General features: G+C 35.3%; 1 long non-coding RNA gene across 1 annotated transcript; it reads right to left on the bottom strand.

Annotated features, from left to right (window-relative positions):
- Positions 1 to 2,980: 2,980 nt before the first annotated feature.
- Positions 2,981 to 8,050, bottom strand: LOC141480114 (uncharacterized). Its single transcript, XR_012464170.1, has 2 exons — positions 7,128 to 8,050; positions 2,981 to 7,033 (listed from the first exon to the last, which is right to left on the bottom strand). It is a non-coding gene; the product is annotated as an uncharacterized lncRNA (long non-coding RNA).
- Between the last annotated feature and the right edge of the window lie 3,176 nt (positions 8,051 to 11,226).

Here is an 11,226-nt window from a genome sequence, read left to right as displayed (position 1 = left end):
TCGTCCAAAGGATTTACACCGGTGTCACCGCGTTCCAATCTCTTTTTCAATTTGGTGCCTGGTCCGCAAAACTGATAACCAGGTAGATGTAATTCGAACGGGAGCTTATTGATAATCGAATTGACGACACCTGCACCGGAGTAAGTCAACATTGAGAATGATTGGGTGATGACTGTGATGTTTTTATTTATAAGCGTAGCGCACTCATTATCCAGCATCACATAATGGAAGTCTTTCAACAAGACAAGACATTACCTATTGAAAAGTTAGACTTTTTGAATGAAGCCAACAATAGTAGTGTAGTTGGGAAGCATGGTATATTATTACCCAATTCGTTTCGTGCAATAATTTGTGGGCCGAGTGGTTGTGGAAAGACAAACGCTATATTAACATTGCTATTCCACCAGAATGGCGCCAAATTTGAAAATATCTACGTATATTCAAAATCATTGTATCAACCTAAATATTAAGTGATTCAAGAAATTTTCAGTAAAGTCAAGGGGTTGGGATATTATCCGTTCAGGGAAAATGTCACGTCACCTCTTGCAATGACATTCAATACGAAACCCATTGAATACATTTATTGGGACGATCCCAACGAGCTATGCGAACGTCTCAAATTATTGCTAGCCTCTCGAGATGCAGGAAATTCTTCACACAACAATGAAATCATTGCCATTTTGAATGAACTCAGAGAGGCAAAAATAATTCTATAAGATACACTACGTTCCCCAATACATTATCATTTTCAAAATGGTTATCGATAAGTTTGGACGTAGCGACAGCAACAGAAAGCGAAAATTGCCAACGCCCTCTGGAGGAAGTTTGTTGCATTATACCTCAGATGGTAATATTCATTGTGGTGATGTGAAATTGTGTCATGTGAAGAGCCCCACCACTGATTACGATGTTGCTAATAAAAAGTATGTGGATGGAACCGATAATGAACTTGCTTCATTTATATATCAACTAGCTAAGAAACACGAAAAACAAATGATCCAAGTAAATAAAAAACTAACCAAATTTCAAGGTGACATCTCCAAACAAATTACCGAAATAAATTCTACTATCAAAAAGATACAAAATAAAGTTCAAGCAAAACCATAATAAAAGAACGGGGTTCACACATCTTCACTTCCAGTCGTCATGACTTCCAAAGACAAGATTCAACTTGTCAACGAACTACATAAACCAATTAGAAAAAATTATCCTCGACGCCGTACAGTTATCAAAGGAATAGATGACTTATGGCAGATGGACTTGGCTGAGATGAGATCGTTCGCCCAGCAAAATCGAAATTTCAAACTGATTCTAGTCGTCATAGATTGTTTTTCGAAATTTGTGTGGACTGGACCACTGAAATCAAAAACGGGAGAGGAAATTACGAAAACGTTTGCAGATATCTTGACACATACGAAACGTTGTCCAAAAAATTTACAAACCGATCAAGGTAAAGAATTTTACAACAATAAGTTTCAAACTTTGATGAAAAAACATGGAATAAATCACTACAATACGTACAGTATCACGAAGGCTTCTATGGCTGAACGTATCATTAGAACGTTAATAGAAAGATTTTTCAAATATTTCAGTCTGAATGGCACCTACAAATGGTTGAATGTCTTGCCTGAAATCACAAAATCCTACAATGATACGCGACACTCGAAGACGGGCATACAACCTTCGACAATTACCAAAACTAACGAAAAACAAATTCTCAAATCAACATACACCCATGTGAAAATAGCTGGACCGAGAAAATTCAAAGTCGGTGATGTTGTACGAATCAGTAAGGCGAAACACGTTTTTGAAAAAGGCTATACGCCCAATTGGACTACGGAATTATTCAAAATTATCAAAGTCAATATTACCAACCCCGCCACCTCATGCTAGAAGATATGCAGGGTGCACCTATTAGGGGTGCTTTTTATGGAGAAGAATTACAAAAAACTGCAAATCCTGATATTTATCTCGATCCAACAGTTGGATCGAAAATGTCGATTTTGTATAGAATCTTATGGAAAACAAGTACACTGACAATGTATTGGGAGGGCCTTTTGTGAAGAAATATTTGTGTGTTTAACAAACGCACAATATCTGAAACGGACCACGTGATCTGAAGCTATAAGAGCGCATGCAAACACAGATGGACATTCAGTTTGAAAATGTCTCTCGATAGTGGTTACGGTAGTGAAGTTGAAGTAATGTTCGACAGTGATGGTGAAGATTATAATGGAACTCTAAATGCAATAGACAGAGCGTTGGAGCAATACGAAATGGCTGCTCGAAACGAACATCAATTGCTGTTGATGGCATTCCCCATGTCATCTTATGAAATTCGATGTGGCCTAAGTCCATGAAGAGACTTCAGCCCATGCATAATTTTGAAGCAGCAGTTCTCCATTCGTTCCATCAATTCAACAAGTTATGAATGGGCGACCCTCATTGACATCCTGCAACAAATAAAGGAAAATTTCTTTGAATCACAAATCGATGGATATGTAGACGAATATGATCCAATTACAACACGTTGCGGGGATTACATTTACGTCACACAGTACATCGAAAGTGATACCAAACAAGTTTCCATTTCCAAGGACACCACGAACATGGAGCTGTTTCAACGTGATGTAAACGATATCCTGAATACTCACCTTGGTGTGCTCTCTGACCGTATCGCTATGCTGGATTCTTTGAACTTTTGTGATTATTATTGAGGTGTTTTCAATATCATAAAATCATGGTTACGTGAGAGTAAAACTAATTTAACTTTGGAAGAAATCATAGAAGGTATTTGTCAAGCCTCAGCTCTGGATAGTCTGTATGCTAATGCTTTACGTGAATATTTATTTTATTATAAACAAAAAATAGTGTATGATTTGTGTAATAAATGAGAAAACGTTGTAACATTTGTTTCATTTAATGTATAAGGTGAAAACAACAGCTTCAAAAAGTTATTTGATGGAATAAAACGCCAAAATTTCAATATATATTTTATTCAAATTTCATCAACGTGTGTGTACAACAATAAATAAGTATACAAAATTTCAATATATTTCATTCAAATTATATCAACGTGTACATGTACAATAATAAATAATATACAAAAACTTAAATACTCAAACATATTTCTGTTTGCAGTCAATTCTTGAAAAGTTGGTGGTCTCCTACCGCTGTTGAAAATTCTCAGAGTAACACACACCTATCAGTCATATTCAAACAAGGACAAAATTTATCAATGAATCACATCAATAGAAATAAAATCCAAATGATAAGCTCATTTCAAGCTATAGTGCCCCCAAGGTAAAGTGTCGGATGATTTGGGGATTAATTTTCGTTTATCGTCGTGTGGACTCAAGCCTATTTTCACCGGCTTGATACTGAAAACGTTGTGAGCATATGATCGAATAGTGAACTGTTCACATATTTTTTCTTTAAAATTTCTGAGACAATCGATATAATCTTTGAAATCAATTTTATTTCTGACTACATTATATCGAATTCCCTTTGATTTTTTGATAACTTTTCCACCCTGCACTTTGTAGGTGTACATTTTGGAACGTAACCCTGCAAAGTGCGTGATGATTTTACCATTTGCTTCATCTTTCATTATCCCAGGAATTTTTTTATTCACAAGTGGAATTTGAAATTTATTATCGGGCGAATAATCGGAAGTATCAAATTTTGATAGGTTATTTTTGATGAGTTCTGAATAGACATCTTCACACGTTATTTCGTAGATGAAGCTATCTGTATCTGTATACATTAACTTGCAATTTTCTATACCTAGAGTGGGCACCATGAAATCGTAATGGAAATCAAACATGCATGTTTTTGAAATATCTAAAATTGTCATTCCGATGTACAGAGGTTTATTGAAAACAAGTTCAGTCTTTTTCAATTCAATAGCCACCAAGTCTGTATCGAAAACGGTTCGACTCTGAAATCGAGGGCTCGAAATTAAATTTTTGGCGCCATAACGACCGTTCCAGGAATTCACAAGTTTGACCACCCTGTGTAATCGAATGTTTTCCATCGTTTTCCCAAAAATAGCATTTACCATTAGTTTATATAGATTTTTGCCAAAAGAACTGGTGGCTGCAGTCCTTAGACGAGTATTCAAATCGATGTAGGGACGCAGCCATGCAGATTGTTTGAATTTCAAAACCCGATGAATTTTAGTTAGAATCAAACCGTTTTTCAATGCTTATTTCAAGTTGCGATAATGCAAAATATATTTGTCTTTGTGATACAGGGTACCCATTAATTTTTTTTGTTTGGAATTTGGTGGTGCTTGATGCTCTGGACAAAACGGAAAATCTTTATGTGAATCATGTAATCTCTCAGGGTATTCCAAATCAACTTCCAATATGTAGCCTTCTGAAGCATTGTCAGGAATTTCAGTTACATCTTTGTCAAAATTTTCTACCCACTGAAAACCGTCGTAAGGTAAAAATTCTGACATTGCCCACCCATATAAATTATTGACGTCTAAATATAAAAGATATTTTGAAGGTTTTTCGGGATTGTATGCTTCCATATATTTATTATTTGCTTCAGAATATCTATTTGAACAAACCGATATTCCGCCCCTTATCCCCTTTTCTACAAACATAATCATGTCAATGTCTTTGAAAATTTGTAATTTACACTTCGTATACTTCAACATGGCATCCCACGTGTACCCAGGCATAGTATAATACCATGCGGGGTCCAACCCATAAGTTGCCATGCTTTTTTGACGAAAATTTTCAAAAACGTCTGCCGGTAATAAAATATCTGTTTTCAAATATAGGTCCGCATACGATCCCAAATTTGTAATTTCGAATGATTCCCAAACATTTTGTGCGTGAACATATTTCTCTTCTGTTATGTGTTCATCATTTAATTTATTATAGAATTCTTCTCGTGATGGCAACTCGGTGATGTTCAATTTTTCCATGCTATCTATAAAATCATACGGAAATACTCCCTTCCTGGTGAGAAGAGCGAATTTCTCCTCATCTAAATGACTAAATTCTTGTTTTAAAATTTCCAAATCATTCTGATCCAATGTGGATACTATTTCATCCAACGATGTTCCCTTGAATCAAAAAGAATCTATAAATCGAAATTTAATTTTAGTTTCAGCATCCTTCTGTGTAAAGGAAATGTATTTTTCTTTATTTGAGGGAAGTATGCTCACACAGCCTTTTTTTGCGATATCTCTGATGATGAAGTGACTGTCGTATCCTGAAAGATTATGAAAAGTAATGGGTACCACGAATAATTTTCGAAAGTTGACATTACAGGGGGCTTGGTGGGCAGAACCGCGGAACGCCCCCGTATAATGATTGTGATCGTACACAATAACATCTTTGGGGGCGAACGGTTTTTCGCAAATATGACAAGTCGTTGCAGCACCGATATTATTTAAAGGCACTGTCATCGGCTCAATATTCCTAATTTTAGATTCAACAAATTTTGCAATATCAGACAACTCATCGGCAAACCATTTCATACAGTCTTCACTTCGATAGCTTTTGAAATGAGAGAGACTGTCGTCATAGGAACACTTGAAGTAGTAGCCTGCACTGAAAGGTATATGTTTTTGGTATTTTGTAGTTTTGTTAGATATGCTTTCGTTACATTTCTCCAACAGTGACTCGAAATCAGCAAAAATTATAAATGGGCATTTTTGTTTATAAACATAATTTCGAAATTCCACATAATCGTATGTAGGAAAGGAAATTTTACAATCATTCACTTTTTCGCACAAAATAGTATGATCATTTAATTTTTGCTGACTTGAAAAATAATTTAGGCATCTATCACAAAAAAATTTTTTGTCTTTCTTTTTGTTCAGTTGGTTACTTAATAATCGAGACATGTCTTTGATCCAACAATAATGGAATTTAATTTCAGTCTCGTCATCGTCATTAATGGGTGGAGCCTCATAATCGTTCAATTTTGGAAAATATTTGTCTTGAATTAATAACAAATTAACATGTCTGTCTCGTTTTGTTGTCGTGAGTCTGGCAGGTACTACTACAAAAAATGATTTTTCCTTTGCTTGATTCAATTCCAAAGAGTAAACGTTTACAGAAATATTAATAAGTTTTTCAAATTTGGAGATTTGATGTAAATCCGTTGGAGTATTTAGCCCTGTAGTATTCAAAACTGAAGAATAGTGTGGATATTTTGACACTCAATTAGAATTTTTTGCTACAGGATACAAGGCGCTAATAATACTCCAGGAGAAGCACATTTCGTCATCGTTTTGTACATTAATGCATGCCTTTTTCATTGCGATTTCTTGTGGCAATGGAATGAAAGAAGAACCTTTACCAATCACATATTTATTAATTGCTGCTTCCAACAAAAGAATTTTACTCAAAGCCAACCCCGACAATTGTTCTTCAAATTCGCCTAATTTATTCAATATAACATCCACAGCGTTTTCATTGTACCAAGCAGCCAAGTCCGTACCTGAATCGATAACTTTATTTGGTGTACTGAAATATTTATGATCAACAATTTCCCCATCATTCAACTTTTTAATAAAATCCCCTGAAAATGTAAAATTAACTTTGAGACATGACATTTGTTTAAAAATTTTGGAAATCTCACGTTTGAATAATGAAAAAGCATCACCTAGAAACTTTTAAGGATCTTTATGAGTTAAATTGATGATTACCCCCGTTGTTACTCTACGATTGAAAACATTGTTAACAGTTTGCCACTTTACCCTGGAGCTTCGTCGCTTCAAACCCGAGCCTGTATGTTTATTATTCATCATTTTGACAATCACTTTGAAGTCGAATAAAAAATATAGTATACAACCACAAACTGTATACATATATTGAACAGAGAAAAAAAACAGTACTTACCTTAATTTCGTACAATTTCAAATGAAACAACACGACAGCGTATTTTCTAAATGCTTCTCACGATGTTGTCTGTCAATTTCTTCTGCGGCGTCTCTACAGGTGAATCTGCTATTTTGTTATTTGGTTTCCTCTCCAGGACTGAAATTGAATTTCAGGAAATCCACCTGCGAGAAACCAAAAATAAAAAAACAATGTTTCAAATTATACGAACACTCTCTCAATAAACGACAACATGAATGAAAGTTATTCGTAACTTACTATGCGTTTTATTCAACTAGGAAGCTGCTCACAAAATGAGCTTCTGTTTACTACATTATAAATGTGTATATAGACAAGATATGGCATTGTCAAAGGCAAATAGATAAAATACGAAAAAAACTCTTATTCAGCTTGGATGATTTTCGAGTAAAATTCATAATCACGTTTCCCGGTTATGAGGCTGCCATCTAACATCAAAACAAATTGTGCGGTACAATAATTACTGTAAGAGATAGTATTCGAGAAAAATGAATGTCAGCAACTACCGGTTCTTATCTTTTATTCATTATTAAAGATTGAGAAATATCAGTAATTGTTATTCCTTATCTTCTGATGTATGTAGGATAAAAATGGTAGTCCAGGGTTGGCTTGAGGAATACGTAAATACCTCTGAACCGTTTTGTATTACAAAATAAATGAAAAAAACGTTAACCGTCAAAAAGTATGTTTAGAAAAACACTCAAGTATATTAATCTGAGAAAAATTTTGAAAAATTGATGATAATTCAACAACAACTCTCACCATCTTTGAATTACATTAAATTTTAATAATTTTTTTTTGTGAAAAAGTCAAAAACGTTTAAAAAATCTTGCAATAAAAATTCATAAAGTGAACATGAAAAACACTTACTTTCAGATAAAATCGTTACACTTGTCACTAGTATCACTGATACAACTAACTCATCATTTCACCTCGCAGGAGGTATTTATAGGAAAATAAGTGATGACATATTTCAAAATCAAACAAAGAGCCTTTGTTCCGTCGCTTTGAGAACTGCATATCTCTGGGTGCTGATTCGGCATTGACAGTGGTCAATGTCACCTTGGATAAGAATATGAAAATAGGTGATGACATATTATGCAATCAAACAAAGAGCCTTTGTTTCGTCACTTTGAGCCACGTGTCTGGCTTTATCGATAAGTGATAGCAATAATTCTGCATACCTATATTATATATTTTTACCAACTTGAAATGAAACAACATTTACTCAATAAAAATATTCATTTTTTATTAAATTTCATAATTGTTGTACAACTTTAATCCAAATTTTTTCTCTAGCTTTGTTGCGTATTCTGGAATAAATTCAACAGTTTTTTTTAATGACGAAGATCTTGAAATATCTTTTTCAATTCACATTTGAATGGTGTATTCTTTGGAATTGCGCCTGCGCAAATACCCTCACTGACTGATGTCGAACGAATCAATTTCCATTGTTTACACTAGCCTTCACGCATATTTCCTTGAAATTTCACCCACATTCGTTCACATATTGAACAGAAATTATTGTAGTCGGAAGTACAAAATTTGTTTTTCGGCATCGTTGACGACATATTCTACACTCTGAGGCTGGAACACTTTGTCTTGAATGTGTAAATTATTCAACTGCTTCAGAACCATTTTCTTTTCCTCATATAATTGAATATCTTTACTTATTTGTTGGACACGTCTCTCAAATTCCTCTACTTTACGTCTGTATTCTCTGAATGCCATTTTATTACTAATGTTTGTTTACCAACGACGTACGAAACATCGTTTTCCTTCGAAACTATGCAAAACAACGTATTTTGAAATGTCATTGTCGAATACTTCGCTCTCCCATTGCCCTCACGTTGAGTCCACAACGCTTAACCTCTCGACACTTTTGAATCTCCTCTTTCTCCTGATGATACTAACTTGGTTAACAAAGATACGAGACGTAGTGCCCTTTTGACATGTTGGAATGCTAGACTTCTGTTGAACCGACATGTTTTTTCTTAAATGGTATATTTTGACGCACCCTGTACACTTCGACGTCATGTTTGTTTTCAATGATGTATTTTGAGACACCCCGTATACAATGACGGATCGCAGGTTGTCATATTTTTTCTTAAATCTGATTCATTATTATAAAATATATCATTTTTGCGGTTCCAATTTTCGTCGAGTAGTTAACGATTAATTCCAAAACCGGCAACGCTACATTACTCCATAAACATTGATTTATTGTACAACTGGCAACGCCGAACCTGCCATGCTGGCATGTATTCACATTTGACAGATGCCGTCTTATGAGTCTAGTGTTTACAGTGTCCTTCTTCAACCAATAGATAGTTCAGCTAGTGACTCATAGATGACTCTGTGTATTCTAAAACTTAATTTTCAAACCGGCAACGCTACATTACTCCATAAACATTGATTTATTGTACAACTGGCAACACCTGCTTGCACTAGCAACCGGTAAATCTCGATACCATCTCCATCTCTCTTTGCATCGATACGTCACACGCGCCTCTCGCTCTTACACACACATACACATCTTTACATGAAATATTAATTATTTCCCAAATCTAAGTATATTTTCCTATCTTCAATATGATAATGATGGTTACAATCTACGGAAATCAAAAATAAAAATGCTGTCAAGTATAATGAATGAGTCAATTTCGGTCCCGACAAAACTAACGCTATAAATACCCAACATTGGCAGTTAACTTAAATATCTTACGATGGTGTAGAGGCTAAGGACAATGTCTACGGCGCGGACGATCCAGGTTCGAATCTCATAACTATAAACTTTTTTTAATTAAAATCACGTGACTGAAGGGGGCCGAGGGAGCTGATAGGTTAGGTGGAGTACCAAGGGGGCCGATAGGTTAGGTGAAGTACCAAGGGGGCCGAGGAGCGGAGTTCCATGCTTGAATCGCTACGATACTCGTTCCATCCTGCGTCGATTTCGATGACGCTGGTAGGTTACCCCCACTCCCGGTGAGCCAGAATCCGCCTTGTTCATCTACTGTTGGACTACAGACTATTATCGTCAAATTTCAAAAAAAAAGTTTACTTACGATTCGGTAGCCTTGAGACGTCTCTTCCAAACTATGATATAACCATACAAAATTCATTCGCTATAAAACCAGCCAATGAAATTAAATATTTGGGAATAATGTTGGATCGTTCTCTCAGATGGCAAACTTATGTGGACTACTTAACAAAAAAATTGAGGTGTATTTTATATAGGTTTAAAAAATGTTTGAATTCTTGAATAAAAAACGAAGAGTAATATTCTATCACAGTCTGGTAGAATCACACCTGAGCTACGGAATCTTAGGTTGGGGAGGTGTTTCAAGAGCACACTATAATGCAACACAGACCTTGCAAAATGAATTGTTGAAATTACTATTGAATAAAAACCATAGGTATACCACCAAAGCGAAAGTATTATATACTCGACAGATATATTATATGTAAGTAAATATAAGACTACACTCAAATAGAGGTGCATTACAACGTTGCACTCATGTCTATGAAACCAGAAATAAACAAAAGTATGTTACACCAATTATGAAGAAATGTATCGGACAGAGAAACTATTTGTACTAAGGGACTAAATTATACAACACGTTGCCAGATAAAGTCGAAAATGAAAATACCCTGAAAGGTTTGAGACTGAAGTTGAAAGTTATGTATTGAGAAGGCCAAAGCATCTCTTGGAATACTATTAGATGATTAATCTTTCAGAATTACAGTAGGACTTAGGATGGGTTCATCTATTTGTGTGCCTCATACTTGTGTTTGTGGTAGTATAGTTGATGAGGAAGGTACACATGGTTTGAGTTGCAGAAGAAGTGCGGGGCATACATCTCGACATCACCAAGTGAACGACATATTGAATGTTGTCATGCTATGTTGTCAGCGGATGTTCCTGTAATTCTGGAACCTATAGGTACCAGTCGAGATGATGGTAAACCTGTGGTATGGGACTTCACTTGCGTTGACATGGTCGCGGCTTCCCATCTAGCCGGAAGTTCGAAGTCTGCTGGAAACGCAGCAGTGTCTGGCAAAAAATTGAAAAGAAAAAATTACTGAAATCTTGGTAACATTTATCTGTACCATCCTGTGGCGGTTGAAACTTTTGGTGTTTATGGCCCGGAGTCTCTGTTATTCGTTTATGAACTCGGAAGTAGAATAGGCAAAGTAACGAAAGATTATCATTATACCTCTTTTTTGATAGACAAAATTAGTATTGCTTTTCAACGTGATAATGCTGCTTCGGTCCTTGGAATTATTTCTCCTTCATATAATTTTGATAAGATCATGCATTGCCCTAATTTCAGTATGG

Source organism: Leptinotarsa decemlineata, unplaced genomic scaffold (genome assembly GCF_025532065.1).
Source record: "Leptinotarsa decemlineata unplaced genomic scaffold, Ldec_3_MD MMD2_P_RNA_scaffold_6, whole genome shotgun sequence".
NCBI lineage: Eukaryota > Metazoa > Arthropoda > Insecta > Coleoptera > Chrysomelidae > Leptinotarsa > Leptinotarsa decemlineata.
Note: the sequence above shows the minus strand (reverse complement) of the source record. Positions and strands in the feature narration are given on the sequence as shown.